At 51.5% G+C, this 17,857-nt stretch overlaps 1 long non-coding RNA gene across 6 annotated transcripts in view; it reads left to right on the top strand.

Moving 5' to 3' along the window:
* LOC149443917 (uncharacterized) overlaps positions 1-17,857 on the top strand; it is a 496,075-nt gene that overhangs the window by 296,744 nt on the left and 181,474 nt on the right. For all 6 annotated transcript variants that reach the window (XR_016306595.1, XR_016306594.1, XR_016306593.1 and 3 more), the window contains one exon: positions 3,218-3,311. This is a non-coding gene — a long non-coding RNA (uncharacterized LOC149443917). The remainder of the gene's footprint in view (positions 1-3,217; positions 3,312-17,857) is intronic.

The following is a 17,857-nucleotide window of genomic DNA, read 5'->3' on the forward strand; positions in this document are numbered from 1 at the left end:
CTGCTTTAACCCCGCGCCTAATTGCCCTACGCACACCGCTTTTAGGGGCGGTAACATGGGGCTGTGCGGTTGGTTGGCAGCCCTCTGCTGATGGTCCCGCCCTCTCCTGTGTTGGACCCTCTTGGTTGGTGTTCAGAGGGTCAAATTTCTTGTCTTTCTTGAATAGTCGTCTAATTGCCCCAGCCACACCCCTTTTAGGGGCGGTAACATGGAGCTGTGTGGTTGGTGGGCGGTCCTCTACCAAGGGTCCCACCCTCTGCTGTGTTGGACTCTCTTGGTTGGTGTTCAGAGGGTAAATTTTCTTGTCTTTCTTGAATATCCGTCTGATTGCCCCAGCCACACCCCTTTTGGGGGCGGTAACATGGGGCTGAGCGACTTGCTGGTGATCCTTCATTGGGAATTCGTCTCTCTCCTGTGCTGATTGCGCTGGAATTCTGCTCAGAAAATGCTCTCTGGTTTGGTGGTTGAAGTTGAACATCGAAAGGCGAGCGATTCTGAAGAGAAACTACAATTGCTTCCTCTCTCTTCAAAGGTCAGTCACAATCTGAGGCTCCCTCACCGTGTGATGTCACAGTGAGCATGTGACCTGTGATGTCACTGTGCTCTGTTGCCATGACTACCGGAAATATGCAAATGAGGCTACTTTCAAAGTGAGCATGTGACCTGTGATGTCACACTGAGCAGGAGGTTAAATGACCAAGCCTGTGCTCTGTTGCCATGACAACCAGAATATGCAAATTAGGCTAATTTCAAATCTGTTGGCGGCCATTTTTTTTTTTTTTTTTAAATTTGAATTCCTTGGCTGTTGCTGAGAAAATAACTGACATTTTTTTTTTTAACCGTTTCAATACAATTTTATATGGCAATTTTCCCCCTTCCTGCCCAGGCCATTTTTCAGGTTTAGGCGCTCTCACACTTTGAATGACAATTGCGCGGTCATACAACATTGTACCCAAACTAAAATTTTATCATTTTCTTCACACAACTAGAGCTTCCTTTTGGTGGTATTTAATCACCGCTGGGGTTTTTATTTTTTGCTAAATTAACAAAAAAAGACCAAAAATTTTGAAAAAAAACCACATTTTTCTTTGTTTCTGTTATAAAAGTTTACAAATAAATAATTGTTCTTCATAAATTTAGGCCGAGATGTATTCTGCTCCATGTCTTTGGTGAAAATAACCCAAATTAGGATGTATTATTTATCTGTAGGAAAGTTATAGAGTTCACAAACTATGGTATAGATCTGAATATTGATCAATCCTGAAGTACTGACAGCCAATCTCATTTCTTGAGGTCCAAGAATGTCAGAATAGTACAGATATCCCCCAAATGTCAGGACGGTACAGATATCCCCCAAATGTCAGGACAGTACAGATATCCCCCAAATGTCAGGACGGTACAGATATCCCCCAAATGTCAGGACGGTACAGATATCCCCCAAATGTCAGGACGGTACAGATATCCCCCAAATGTCAGGACGGTACAGATATCCCGCAAATGTCAGGACAGTACAGATATCCCCCAAATGTCAGGACGGTACAGATATCCCCCAAATGTAAGGACGGTACAGATATCCCCCAAATGTCAGGACAGTACAGATATCCCCCAAATGTCAGGACAGTACAGATATCCCCCAAATGTCAGGACGGTACAGATATCCCCCAAATGTCAGGACAGTACAGATATCCCCCAAATGTCAGGACAGTACAGATACCCCCCAAATGTCAGGACAGTACAGATATCCCCCAAATGTCAGGACGGTACAGATATCCCCCAAATGTCAGGACGGTACAGATATCCCCCAAATGTCAGGACAGTACAGATATCCCCCAAATGTCAGGACGGTACAGATATCCCCCAAATGTAAGGACGGTACAGATATCCCCCAAATGTCAGGACAGTACAGATATCCCCCAAATGTCAGGACAGTACAGATATCCCCCAAATGTCAGGACAGTACAGATATCCCCCAAATGTCAGAACAGGACAGATATCCCCCAAATGACCCCTTTTTGCAGAGTAGACAGTCCGACGTACTTCATAAGAGGCATGACAAGTTTTTTGAAGTTGTATTTTTTTGTCATAAATTTTCGGAAAAAATTAAAAAAATTATTTTCACTATTTTTTTTTTTACATAATGTCACCAGTGCAGTACAGCGTCTTCATATAACTAGCATGGCGGTGATCAGGGACACTGACTGGTGACAGTATGAAAAAAATATATATATATATATTTATTTATTTTTTTTTTATTATATTTAATTTTTTATTACATTTTTTTAAAGATTTTTTTTTTCATATTTTACTATGACCAAAGTAGTACAATGTTACCATAGTAACATTGTACTACTTTGGGGGAGTGATCAGTATTTTTTTTTTTTTTTTTTTATACACAGTTTGCTTATAGCAAAGAATTACTTTGCTATAAGCAAGCATTTAGCTTCGATTCATTCAGTTTTTTTTTTTTTTTTTTTTTTTTTTGTGCTTAGCTGTGATTTGGTAACAGCTAATCACATGACATGTGCATGTGATCGCTGTGACCATTCACAGCTAGGCAGTAGTATACAATGGATGGCATGAATGAATGATCCATTGTATACAACTATCATGTGACCTGCTGTGATTGGTCACAGCAGGTCACATGGTACCAGCTACGGGAGCCGGTACTCGGATCTGTCATCGGCCGTGTCCGAGGTACACGGCCCGTGGCAGATCCCGCTGCTGTGCCGCAAACTGCGCATGTGCGGGAGCACGCCAAATGGTGTGCACCCGGAATACAGGAGCGCATTTGAAGCCGCCAAACGGCCATTGGCCGGGCCGCTAATGGTTAAATTTGAATTCCTTGGCTGCTGCTGCAAATCATTCTGTTTATTGTGGGGGTGTGAGGGGTGAATTCACCATACAGATCAGTTATTGGGAGGGGGAGGGGGGGTCTATATCTGGTCATACAGTATATATCCTGTAGCAGCCGGTAATAGTCGTCCAATAGCAGATCGATCCTCACTGCACACGGCTCTGATCGTTGGACTGACAATCACTCCACCATCCAGCCCTGCCCCCGACTCCTTGTATACAGACACTCAGCTTTCCTATGGGGAGGGGGGGTCATAGTGTTTATATCTTTCTATATACAGAACACAAAGACTGAATTAAACATTTCCCTTTTTACTCTGAAATCTATGAAGTCGATGGATAAACCAATCATTTCTCTCCGTAGATTTCCTGTATTCTGAACGTCTCTGGGGAAGAAATAACGGAACACCGAGTGGAAGTTCTGAGATTTACAAGAAATCGCCTCCCCTGACGTCCTGGTAAGAAGAACATCTCAAACAAAAACGAAGCGGGGGGGGGGAGGGTAGTGGGAACACCCCAAAATGAAGGTGTGCCCCCCGGGGTGACGTCTCATATTTTGATAATCAGGAACCCGGCTGGTATTGAGGGGATAAAAAATACAGGAAAGTGTCCTTAGACTTGTTATAGACGTCCAGTGAAGCCGAGTGCAAGTTCCCTGCAGGAATAGAGTGCACTGCGCTGAAACTGCATTATGTGCAATGGCTGGATGTCCTGTATATTCCCCGAACACCAGGAAATCCTGCAAAACAATCCCATCATTTCTGGGGGTCAGAGGACTCTTCCACCCCCCTCCCCCACCGCAGTGATTTCTTCTTCCCCACTGCGGTGAATGGGTGAAACCATCTACTGGGGGGGGGGGGACAGCGCTGTGTATATACAGAGATCCCCCCACATTACTCCCTGTGTACCCCAACCGTCTACTATAGGGGGTGACAGTACAGAGCTGTGTATATACAGAGATCCCCCCACATTACTCCCTGTGTACCCCAACCGTCTACTATAGGGGGTGATAGCACAGCGCCATGTATATCCTGCTTTGAAGCCGTCACAGCTGACAGCCAATCACAGACAGCGGAAGCATTTCATGTACACACGCCTTGTTTTCACGTGATTGGTTTGCAGCTTTGGTTGCTCAGGTGGGTTGAGATTTGTGTTTTTAACTCATCCCTCCTGACAACCCGGGAGTCACCTTGGAGGATTTCCTCCATACCCCATACCTGCGTCCTGATCACCTCCATACCCCATACCAGGGTCCTGATCACCTCCATACCCCATACCAGCGTCCTCATCACCTCCATACCCCATACCAGCATCCTGATCACCTCCATACCCCATACCAGGGTCCTGATCACCATCATACCCCATACCAGCGTCCTGATCACCCCCATACCAGCGTCCTGATCACCACCATACCCCATACCAGCATCCTGATCATCTCCATACCACATACCAGCGTCCTGATCACCACCATACCCCATACCAGTGTCCTGATCACCGCCATACCCCATACCAGCGTCCTGATCACCTCCATACCCCATACCAGAGTCCTGATCACCGCCATACCCCATACCAGCATCCTGATCACCGCCATACCCCATTCCAGCATCCTGATCACCACCATACCCCATACCAGCGTCCTGATCACCTCCATACCCCATACCAGCATCCTGATCACCTCCATACCCCATACCAGCGTCCTGATCACCGCCATACCCCATACCAGCATCCTGATCACCACCATACCCCATACCAGCGTCCTGATCACCGCCATACCCCATACCAGCCTCCTGATCACCTCCATACCCCATACCAGCGTCCTGATCACCTCCATACCCCATACCAGCGCCCTGATCACCGCCACACCCCATACCAGCATCCTGATCACCTCCATACCCCATACCAGCGTCCTGATCACCTCCATACCCCATACCAGCGTCCTGATCACCTCCATACCCCATACCAGCGTCCTGATCACCGCCATACCCCATACCAGCGTCCTGATCACCACCATACCCCATACCAGCCTTCTGATCACCGCCATACCCCATACCAGCGTCCTGATCACCACCATACGCCATACCAGCGTCCTGATCACCTCCATACCCCATACCAGCATCCTGATCACCTCCATACCCCATACCAGCGTCCTGATCACCGCCACACCCCATACCAGCATCCTAATAACCACCATACCCCATACCAGTATCCCGATCACCGCAATACGGTGCCTAGGGGCAATGATTGGTGACATAGGGGTAATAAGCGTTGACATAGGGGTGCTGAGAGATGACAGGGATGATAAGAAGTGACTTAAGGGCGAGGAGATCAGACATAGGGGCGATGAGAGGTGACATAGGGGCGATGAGAGGTGACATAGGGGCGATGAGAGGTGACATAGGGCTATGAGAGGTGACATAGGGGCGATGAGAGGTGACATAGAGGGGATGAGAGGTGACATAGAGGGGATGAGAGGTGACATAGGGGCGATGAGAGATGACAGAGGCGATGAGAGGTGACATAGGGGTGATGAGAGGTGACATATGGGTCATGAGAGGTGACATAGGGGTGATGAGAGGTGACATAGGGGTCATGAGAGGTGACATAGGGGCGATGAGAGGTGACATAGGGGTGATGAGAGGTGACATAGGGGTCATGAGAGGTTAAATAGGGGTCATGAGAGGTTAAATAGGGGCGATGAGAGGTGACTTAGGGGAGATGATAGGTAACATAGGGGCGATGAGATGTGACATAGGGGCGATGAGAGGTGACATAGGGGCGATGAGAGGTGACATACGGGCGATGAGAGGTAACATAGGGGCGATGAGGGGTGACATGGGGTGATGAGAGGTGACATAGAGGTCATGTGAGGTTAAATTGGGGCGATGAGAGGTGACATAGGGGCGATGAGAGGTGACATAGGGGCGATGAGAGGTGACATAGGGGTCATGAGAGGTGACATAGGGGTCATGAGAGGTGACATAGGGGCGATGAGAGGTGACATGAGTGATGAGAGGTGACATAGGGGCGATGAGAGGTGACATAGGGGTGATGAGAGTTGACATAGGGGCGATGAGAGGTGACATAGGGGCGATGAGAGGTGATATGAGTGATGAGAGGGGACATAGGGGCAATGAGAGGCGACATGAGTGATGAGAGGTGACATAGGGGCGATGAGAGGTGACATAGGGGCGATGAGAGGTGACATAGGGGCGATGAGAGGTGACATGAGCGATGAGAGGTGACATAGGGGCGATGAGAGGTGACATAGGGGCGATGGGAGGTGACATAGGGGTGATGAGAGGCGACATGAGTGATGACAGTTGACATAGGGGCGATGAGAGGTGACATAGGGGCGATGAGAGGTGACATAGGGGCGATGAGAGGTGACATAGGGGTCATGAGAGGTGACATAGGGGCGATTAGAGGTGACATAGGGGTCATGAGAGGTGACATAGGGGTGATGAGAGGTGACATAGGGGTGATGAGAGGTGACATAGGGGCGATGAGAGGCGACATAGGGGTCATGAGAGGTGACATAGGGGTGATGAGAGGTGACATAGGGGCGATGAGAGTTGACATAGGGGTCATGAGAGGTGACATAGGGGCGATGAGAGGTGACATGATTGATGAGAGGTGACATAGGGGTGATGACAGGTGACATAGGGGCGATGAGAGGTGACATAGGGGTGATGAGAGGTGACATAGGGGCGATGAGAGGTGACATAGGGGCGATGAGAGGTGACATGAGTGATGAGAGGTGACATTGGGGCGATGAGAGGTGACATAGGGGTCATGAGAGGTGACATGAGTGATGACAGGTGACATAGGGGCGATGAGAGGTGACATAGGGGCGATGAGAGGTGACATGATTGATGAGAGGTGACATAGGGGTGATGACAGGTGACATAGGGGCGATGAGAGGTGACATAGGGGTGATGAGAGGTGACATAGGGGCGATGAGAGGTGACATAGGGGCGATGAGAGGTGACATAGGGGCGATGAGAGGTGACATAGGGGCGATGAGAGGTGACATAGGGGTCATGAGAGGTGACATGAGTGATGACAGGTGACATAGGGGCGATGAGAGGTGACATAGGGGCGATGAGAGGTGACATGATTGATGAGAGGTGACATAGGGGTGATGACAGGTGACATAGGGGCGATGAGAGGTGACATAGGGGTGATGAGAGGTGACATAGGGGCGATGAGAGGTGACATAGGGGCGATGAGAGGCGACATGAGTGATGACAGGTGACATAGGGGCGATGAGAGGCGACATGAGTGATGACAGGTGACATAGGGGCAATGAGAGGTGACATAGGGGCGATGAGAGGTGACATAGGGGTGATGAAGGGTGACATAGGGGCGATGAGAGGTGACATAAGGGCGATGAGAGGTGACATAAGGGCGATGAGAGGTGACATAGGGGTGATGAGAGGTGACATAGGGGCGATGAGAGGTGACATGAGTGATGAGAGGTGACATAGGGGTAATGAGAGGTGACATAGGGGCGATTAGAGGTGACATAGGGGTGATGAGAGGTGACATAGGGGTGATGAGAGGTGACATAGGGGTCATGAGAGGTGACATAGGGGCGATGAGGGGTGACATAGGGGCGATGAGAGGTGACATAGGGGTGATGAGAGGTGACATAGGGGCGATGAGAGGTGACATAGGGGTGATGAGAGGTGACATGAGTGATGAGAGGTGACATAGGGGTGATGAGAGGTGACATGAGTGATGACAGGTGACATAGGGGCGATAAGAGGTGACATAGGGGCGATGAGAGGTGACATGATTGATGAGAGGTGACATAGGGGTGATGACAGGTGACATAGGGGCGATGAGAGGTGACATAGGGGTGATGAGAGGTGACATAGGGGCGATGAGAGGTGACATGAGTGATGACAGGTGACATAGGGGCGATGAGAGGTGACATAGGGGCGATGAGAGGTGACATGAGTGATGAGAGGTGACATAGGGGCGATGAGAGGTGACATAGGGGCGATGAGAGGTGACATGATTGATGAGAGGTGACATAGGGGTGATGAGAGGTGACATAGGGGCGATGAGAGGTGACATAGGGGTGATGAGAGGTGACATGATTGATGACAGGTGACATAGGGGCGATGAGAGGTGACATAGGGGTGATGACAGGTGACATAGGGGCGATGAGAGGTGACATAGGGGTGATGAGAGGTGACATAGGGGTGATGACAGGTGACATAGGGGCGATGAGAGGTGACATAGGGGTGATGAGAGGTGACATAGGGGCGATGAGAGGTGACATAGGGGCGATGAGAGGTGACATAGGGGCGATGACAGGTGACATGAGTGATGAGAGGTGACATAGGGGCGATGAGAGGTGACATAGGGGCGATGAGAGGTGACATGAGTGATGACAGGTGACATAGGGGCGATGAGAGGCGACATGAGTGATGACAGGTGACATAGGGGCGATGAGAGGTGACATAGGGGCGATGAGAGTTGACATAGGGGTCATGAGAGGTGACATAGGGGTCGTGAGAGGTTACATAGGGGCGATGAGAGGTGACATAGGGGCGATGAGAGGTGACATGAGTGATGAGAGGTGACATAGGGGTGATCAGAGGTGACATAGGGGTCTTGAGAGGTGACATAGGGGCGATTAGAGGTGACATAGGGGTGATGAGAGGTGACATAGGGGCGATGAGAGGTGACATAGGGGTGATGAGAGGTGACATGAGTGATGACAGGTGACATAGGGGTGATGAGAGGTGACATAGGGGCGATGAGAGGTGACATAGGGGTCATGAGAGGTGACATAGGGGCGATGAGAGGTGACATAGGGGTGATGAGAGGTGACATAGGGGTGATGAGAGGTGACATAGGGGTCTTGAGAGGTGACATAGGGGCGATTAGAGGTGACATAGGGGTGATGAGAGGTGACATAGGGGCGATGAGAGGTGACATAGGGGTCATGAGAGGTGACATAGGGGCGATGAGAGGTGACATAGGGGCGATGAGAGGTGACATAGGGGCGATGAGAGGTGACATGAGTCATGAGAGGTGACATAGGTGCGATGAGAGGTGACATGAGTGATGAGAGGTGACATAGGGGCGATGAGAGGTGACATGATTGATGAGAGGTGACATAGGGGTGATGAGAGGTGACATGAGTGATGAGAGGTGACATGGGGGTGATGAGAGGTGACATGAGTGATGAGAGGTGACATAGGGGTGATGAGAGGTGACATGAGTGATGAGAGGTGACATAGGGGTGATGAGAGGTGACATGAGTGATGAGAGGTGACATGGGGGTGATGAGAGGTGACATGAGTGATGAGAGGTGACATAGGGGTGATGAGAGTTGACATAGGGGCGATGAGAGGTGACATAGGGGTCATGAGAGGTGATATAGGGGTGATGAGAGGTGACATAGGGGTCATGAGAGGTGACATAGGGGCGATGAGAGGTGACATGAGTGATGAGAGGTGACATAGGGGCGATGAGAGGTGACATGAGTGATGACAGGTGACATAGGGGTGATGAGAGGTGACATAGGAGTGATGAGAGGTGACATGAGTGATGAGAGGTGACATAGGGGTGATGAGAGGTGACATAGGGGTGATGACAGGTGACATAGGGGCGATGAGAGGTGACATAGGGGCGATGAGAGGTGACATAGGGGCGATGAGAGGTGACATAGGGGCGATGAGAGGTGACATGAGTGATGACAGGTGACATAGGGGAGATGAGAGGTGACATGAGTGATGACAGGTGACATAGGGGCGATGAGAGGTGACATGAGTGATGACAGGTGACATAGGGGCGATGAGAGGTGACATAGGGGCGATGAGAGGTGACATAGGGGTCATGAGAGGTGACATAGGGGCGATGAGAGGTGACATAGGGGCGATGAGAGGTGACATGGGTGATGAGAGGTGACATGAGTGATGAGAGGTGACATAGGGGCGATGAGAGGTGACATAGGGGTGATGAGAGGTGACATGAGTGATGAGAGGTGACATAGGGGTGATGAGAGATGACATAGGGGTGATGGGAGGTGACATAGGGGCGATGAGAGGTGACATAGGGGCGATGAGAGGCGACATAGGGGTCATGAGAGGTGACATAGGGGCGATGAGAGGTGACATAGGGGCGATGAGAGGTGACATAGGGGTCATGAGAGGTGACATAGGGGCGATGAGAGGTGACATGAGTGATGAGAGGTGACATAGGGGCGATGAGAGGTGACATGAGTGATGACAGGTGACATAGGGGCGATGAGAGGTGACATGAGTGATGAGAGGTGACATAGGGGTGATGAGAGGTGACATAGGGGCGATGAGGGGTGACATAGGGGCGATGAGAGGTGACATAGGGGCGATGAGAGGTGACATAGGGGTGATGAGGGGTGACATAGGGGTGATGAGAGGTGACAAAGGGGCGATGAGGGGTGACATAGGGGTCATGAGAGGTGACATAGGGGTGATGAGAGGTGACATAGGGGCGATGAGAGGTGACATGAGTGATGAGAGGTGACATAGGGGTGATGAGAGGTGACATAGGGGCGATGAGGGGTGACATAGGGGCGATGAGAGGTGACATAGGGGCGATGAGAGGTGACATAGGGGTGATGAGAGGTGACATGAGTGATGACAGGTGACATAGGGGTGATGAGAGGTGACATAGGGGTGATGAGAGGTGACATGAGTGATGACAGGTGACATAGGGGCGATGAGAGGTGACATAGGGGCGATGAGAGGTCACATAGGGGCGATGAGAGGTGACATAGGGGTGATGAGAGGTGACATGAGTGATGACAGGTGACATAGGGGCGATGAGAGGTGACATGAGTGATGAGAGGTTACATAGGGGCGAAGAGAGGTGACATAGGGGCGATGAGAGGTGACATAGGGGCGATGAGAGGTGACATGAGTGATGACAGGTGACATAGGGGCGATGAGAGGTGACATGAGTGATGACAGGTGACATAGGGGCGATGAGAGGTGACATGAGTGATGAGAGGTGACATAGGGGCGATGAGAGGTGATATAGGGGCGATGAGAGGTGACATAGGGGTCATTAGAGGTGACATAGGGGCGATGAGAGGTGACATAGGGGCGATGAGAGGTGACATAGGGGCTAGGAGAGGTGACATAGGGGCGATGAGAGGTGACATAGGGGCGATGAGAGGTGACATAGGGGCGATGAGAGGTGACATAGGGGCGATGAGAGGTGACATGAGTGATGACAGGTGACATAAGGGCGATGAGAGGCGACATGAGTGATGACAGTTGACATAGGGGCGATGAGAGGTGACATAGGGGCGATGAGAGGTGACATAGGGGCGATGAGAGGTGACATAGGGGTCATGAGAGGTGACATAGGGGTCATGAGAGGTGACATAGGGGCGATTAGAGGTGACATAGGGGCGATGAGTGGTGACATAGGGGTGATGAAGGGTGACATAGGGGCGATCAGAGGTGACATAAGGGCGATGAGAGGTGACATAGGGGTCATGAGAGGTGACATAGGGGTGATGAGAGGTGACATAGGGGTGATGAGAGGTGACATAGGGGCGATGAGAGGCGACATAGGGGTCATGAGAGGTGACATAGGGGTGATGAGAGGTGACATAGGGGCGATGAGAGGTGACATAGGGGTCATGAGAGGTGACATAGGGGCGATGAGAGGTGACATGATTGATGAGAGGTGACATAGGGGCGATGAGAGGTGACATAGGGGTCATGAGAGGTGACATAGGGGCGATGAGAGGTGACATAGGGGCGATGAGAGGTGACATGATTGATGAGAGGTGACATAGGGGTGATGACAGGTGACATAAGGGCGATGAGAGGTGACATAGGGGCGATGAGAGCTGACATAGGGATGATGAGAGGTGACATGAGTGATGAGAGGTGACATAGGGGTGATGAGAGGTGACATGAGTGATGACAGGTGACATAGGGGCGATGAGAGGTGACATAGGGGCGATGAGAGGTGACATGATTGATGAGAGGTGACATAGGGGTGATGACAGGTGACATAGGGGCGATGGGAGGTGACATAGGGGCGATGGGAGGTGACATAGGGGCGATGAGAGGTGACATAGGGGCGATGAGAGGTGACATAGGAGCGATGGGAGGTGACATAGGGGCGATGAGAGGTGACATGAGTGATGAGAGGTGACATAGGGGCGATGAGAGGTGACATAGGGGTGATGAGAGGTGACATGAGTGATGACAGGTGACATAGGGGCGATGAGAGGTGACATAGGGGTGATGAGAGGTGACATGAGTGATGACAGGTGACATAGGGGCGATGAGAGGTGACATAGGGGCGATGAGAGGTGACATGATTGATGAGAGGTGACATAGGGGTGATGACAGGTGACATAGGGGCGATGAGAGGTGACATAGGGGTGATGAGAGGTGACATAGGGGCGATGAGAGGTGACATAGGGGTGATGAGAGGTGACATGAGTGATGAGAGGTGACATAGGGGCGATGAGAGGTGACATAGGGGCGATGACAGCTGACATGAGTGATGAGAGGTGACATAGGGGCGATGAGAGGTGACATGGGGGCGATGAGAGGTGACATAGGGGCGATGAGAGGTGACATGAGTGATGACAGGTGACATAGGGGCAATGAGAGGTGACATAGGGGCGATGAGAGGTGACATAGGGGCGATTAGAGGTGATATAGGGGTCATGAGAGGTGACATAGGGGTGATGAGAGGTGACATAGGGGCGATGAGAGGTGACATAAGGGCGATGAGAGGTGACATAGGGGTGATGAGAGGTGACATAGGGGCGATGAGAGGTGACATAGGGGTGATGAGAGGTGACATAGGGGTCTTGAGAGGTGACATAGGGGCGATTAGAGGTGACATAGGGGTGATGAGAGGTGACATAGGGGTGATGAGAGGTGACATAGGGGCGATGAGAGGTGACATAGGGGTCATGAGAGGTGACATAGGGGCTATGAGGGGTGACATAGGGGCGAAGAGAGGTGACATAGGGGCGATGAGAGGTGACATAGGTGCGATGAGAGGTGACATAGGGGCGATGAGAGGTGACATAGGGGTGATGAGAGGTGACATAGGGGTGATGAGAGGTGACATGAGTGATGAGAGGTGACATAGGGGTGATGAGAGGTGACATAGGGGCGATGAGAGGTGACATAGGGGCGATGAGAGGTGACATAGGGGCGATGAGAGGTGACATAGGGGTGATGAGAGGTGACATAGGGGTGATGAGAGGTGACATGAGTGATGAGAGGTGACATAGGGGCGATGAGAGGTGACATAGGGGCGATGAGAGGTGACATGATTGATGAGAGGTGACATAGGGGTGATGACAGGTGACATAGGGGCGATGAGAGGTGACATAGGGGTGATGAGAGGTGACAAAGGGGCGATGAGGGGTGACATAGGGGTGATGAGAGGTGACATGAGTGATGACAGGTGACATAGGGGCGATGAGAGGTGACATAGGGGCGATGAGAGGTGACATGATTGATGAGAGGTGACATAGGGGTGATGACAGGTGACATAGGGGCGATGAGAGGTGACATAGGGGCGATGAGAGGTGACATAGGGGCGATGAGAGGTGACATGGGCGATGAGAGGTGACATAGGGGCGATGAGAGGTGACATAGGGGCGATGAGAGGTGACATGATTGATGAGAGGTGACATAGGGGTGATGACAGGTGACATAGGGGTGATGAGAGGTGACATAGGGGTGATGAGAGGTGACATAGGGGCGATGAGAGGTGACATAGGGGCGATGAGAGGTGACATGAGTGATGACAGGTGACATAGGGGCGATGAGAGGTGACATAGGGGCGATGAGAGGTGACATGAGTGATGAGAGGTGACATAGGGGCGATGAGAGGTGACATAGGGGCGATGAGAGGTGACATGATTGATGAGAGGTGACATAGGGGTGATGACAGGTGACATAGGGGCGATGAGAGGTGACAGGGGTGATGAGAGTTGACATGATTGATGAGAGGTGACATAGGGGTGATGACAGGTGACATAGGGGCGATGAGAGGTGACATAGGGGTGATGAGAGGTGACATAGGGGTGATGACAGGTGACATAGGGGCGATGGGAGGTGACATAGGGGTGATGAGAGGTGACATAGGGGCGATGAGAGGTGACATAGGGGCGATGGGAGGTGACATAGGGGTGATGAGAGGTGACATAGGGGTGATGAGAGGTGACATAGGGGTGATGAGAGGTGACATAGGGGTCTTGAGAGGTGACATAGGGGCGATTAGAGGTGACATAGGGGTGATGAGAGGTGACATAGGGGTGATGAGAGGTGACATAGGGGTGATGAGAGGTGACATAGGGGCGATGAGAGGTGACATAGGGGTCATGAGAGGTGACATAGGGGCGATGAGAGGTGACATAGGGGCGATGAGAGGTGACATAGGGGCGATGAGAGGTGACATGAGTCATGAGAGGTGACATAGGTGCGATGAGAGGTGACATGAGTGATGAGAGGTGACATAGGGGCGATGAAAGGTGACATGATTGATGAGAGGTGACATAGGGGTGATGAGAGGTGACATGAGTGATGAGAGGTGACATGGGGGTGATGAGAGGTGACATGAGTGATGAGAGGTGACATAGGGGTGATGAGAGGTGACATGAGTGATGAGAGGTGACATAGGGGTGATGAGAGGTGACATGATTGATGAGAGGTGACATAGGGGTGATGAGAGGTGACATGAGTGATGAGAGGTGACATGGGGGTGATGAGAGGTGACATGAGTGATGAGAGGTGACATAGGGGCGATGAGAGGTGACATGATTGATGAGAGGTGACATAGGGGCGATGAGAGGTGACATGAGTGATGAGAGGTGACATAGGGGTGATGAGAGTTGACATAGGGGCGATGAGAGGTGACATAGGGGTCATGAGAGGTGATATAGGGGTGATGAGAGGTGACATAGGGGTCATGAGAGGTGACATAGGGGCGATGAGAGGTGACATGAGTGATGAGAGGTGACATAGGGGCGATGAGAGGTGACATGAGTGATGACAGGTGAATTAGGGGCGATGAGAGGTGACATGAGTGATGAGAGGTGACATAGGGGTGATGAGAGGTGACATAGGGGCGATGAGAGGTGACATGAGTGATGAGAGGTGACATAGGGGTGATGAGAGGTGACATAGGGGCGATGAGAGGTGACATAGGGGTCATGAGAGGTGATATAGGGGTGATGAGAGGTGACATAGGGGTCATGAGAGGTGACATAGGGGCGATGAGAGGTGACATGAGTGATGAGAGGTGACATAGGGGCGATGAGAGGTGACATGAGTGATGACAGGTGACATAGGGGCGATGAGAGGTGACATGAGTGATGAGAGGTGACATAGGGGTGATGAGAGGTGACATAGGGGTGATGAGAGGTGACATGAGTGATGAGAGTGACATAGGGGTGATGAGAGGTGACATAGGGGTGATGACAGGTGACATAGGGGCGATGAGAGGTGACATAGGGGCGATGAGAGGTGACATAGGGGCGATGAGAGGTGACATAGGGGCGATGAGAGGTGACATGAGTGATGACAGGTGACATAGGGGCGATGAGAGGTGACATGAGTGATGACAGGTGACATAGGGGCGATGAGAGGTGACATGAGTGATGACAGGTGACATAGGGGCGATGAGAGGTGACATAGGGGCGATGAGAGGTGACATAGGGGTCATGAGAGGTGACATAGGGGCGATGAGAGGTGACATGGGTGATGAGAGGTGACATGAGTGATGAGAGGTGATATAGGGGCGATGAGAGGTGACATAGGGGTGATGAGAGGTGACATAGGGGCGATGAGAGGCGACATAGGGGTCATGAGAGGTGACATAGGGGCGATGAGAGGTGACATAGGGGCGATGAGAGGTGACATAGGGGTCATGAGAGGTTACATAGGGGCGATGAGAGGTGACATGAGTGATGAGAGGTGACATAGGGGCGATGAGAGGTGACATGAGTGATGACAGGTGACATAGGGGCGATGAGAGGTGACATGAGTGATGAGAGGTGACATAGGGGTGTTGAGAGGTGACATAGGGGCGATGAGAGGTGACATGAGTGATGAGAGGTGACATAGGGGTGATGAGAGGTGACATAGGGGCGATGAGGGGTGACATAGGGGCGATGAGAGGTGACATAGGGGCGATGAGAGGTGACATAGGGGTCATGAGAGGTGACATAGGGGTGATGAGAGGTGACATAGGGGCGATGAGAGGTGACATGAGTGATGAGAGGTGACATAGGGGTGATGAGAGGTGACATAGGGGCGATGAGAGGTGACATAGGGGCGATGAGAGGTGACATAGGGGCGATGAGAGGTGACATGAGTGATGAGAGGTGACATAGGGGTGATGAGAGGTGACATAGGGGTGATGAGAGGTGACATAGGGGCGATGAGGGGTGACATAGGGGTCATGAGAGGTGACATAGGGGTGATGAGAGGTGACATAGGGGCGATGAGAGGTGACATGAGTGATGAGAGGTGACATAGGGGTGATGAGAGGTGACATAGGGGCGATGAGGGGTGACATAGGGGCGATGAGAGGTGACATAGGGGCGATGAGAGGTGACATAGGGGTGATGAGAGGTGACATGAGTGATGACAGGTGACATAGGGGTGATGAGAGGTGACATAGGAGTGATGAGAGGTGACATGAGTGATGACAGGTGACATAGGGGCGATGAGAGGTGACATAGGGGTGATGAGAGGTGACATGAGTGATGACAGGTGACATAGGGGCGATGAGAGGTGACATAGGGGCGATGAGAGGTCACATAGGGGCGATGAGAGGTGACATAGGGGTGATGAGAGGTGACATGAGTGATGACAGGTGACATAGGGTCGATGAGAGGTGACATAGGGGCGATGAGAGGTGACATAGGGGCGATGAGAGGTGACATGAGTGATGACAGGTGACATAGGGGCGATGAGAGGTGACATGAGTGATGACAGGTGACATAGGGGCGATGAGAGGTGACATGAGTGATGAGAGGTGACATAGGGGTGATGAGAGGTGACATAGGGGCGATGAGGGGTGACATAGGGGCGATGAGAGGTGACATGAGTGATGACAGGTGACATAGGGGTGATGAGAGGTGACATGAGTGATGACAGGTGACATAGGGGTGATGAGAGGTGACATAGGGGTGATGAGAGGTGACATGAGTGATGACAGGTGACATAGGGGCGATGAGAGGTGACATAGGGGCGATGAGAGGTCACATAGGGGCGATGAGAGGTGACATAGGGGTGATGAGAGGTGACATGAGTGATGACAGGTGACATAGGGGCGATGAGAGGTGACATGAGTGATGAGAGGTTACATAGGGGCGATGAGAGGTGACATAGGGGCGATGAGAGGTGACATAGGGGCGATGAGAGGTGACATGAGTGATGACAGGTGACATAGGGGCGATGAGAGGTGACATGAGTGATGACAGGTGACATAGGGGCGATGAGAGGTGACATGAGTGATGAGAGGTGACATAGGGGCGATGAGAGGTGATATAGGGGCGATGAGAGGTGACATAGGGGTCATTAGAGGTGACATAGGGGCGATGAGAGGTGACATAGGGGCGATGAGAGGTGACATAGGGGCTAGGAGAGGTGACATAGGGGCGATGAGAGGTGACATAGGGGCGATGAGAGGTGACATAGGGGCGATGAGAGGTGACATGAGTGATGAGAGGTGACATAGGGGCGATGAGAGGTGACATAGGGGCGATGAGAGGTGACATAGGGGTGATGAGAGGTGACATAGGGGCGATGAGAGGTGACATAGGGGTGATGAGAGGTGACATAGGGGTGATGAGAGGTGACATAGGGGCGATGAGAGGTGACATAGGGGCGATGAGAGGTGACATAGGGGCGATGAGAGGTGACATGAGTGATGACAGGTGACATAAGGGCGATGAGAGGCGACATGAGTGATGACAGTTGACATAGGGGCGATGAGAGGTGAC

This window comes from Staurois parvus, unplaced genomic scaffold (genome assembly GCF_062004578.1).
Source record: "Staurois parvus isolate SC_StPar_1 unplaced genomic scaffold, SC_StPar_1.0 ptg000826l, whole genome shotgun sequence".
NCBI lineage: Eukaryota > Metazoa > Chordata > Amphibia > Anura > Ranidae > Staurois > Staurois parvus.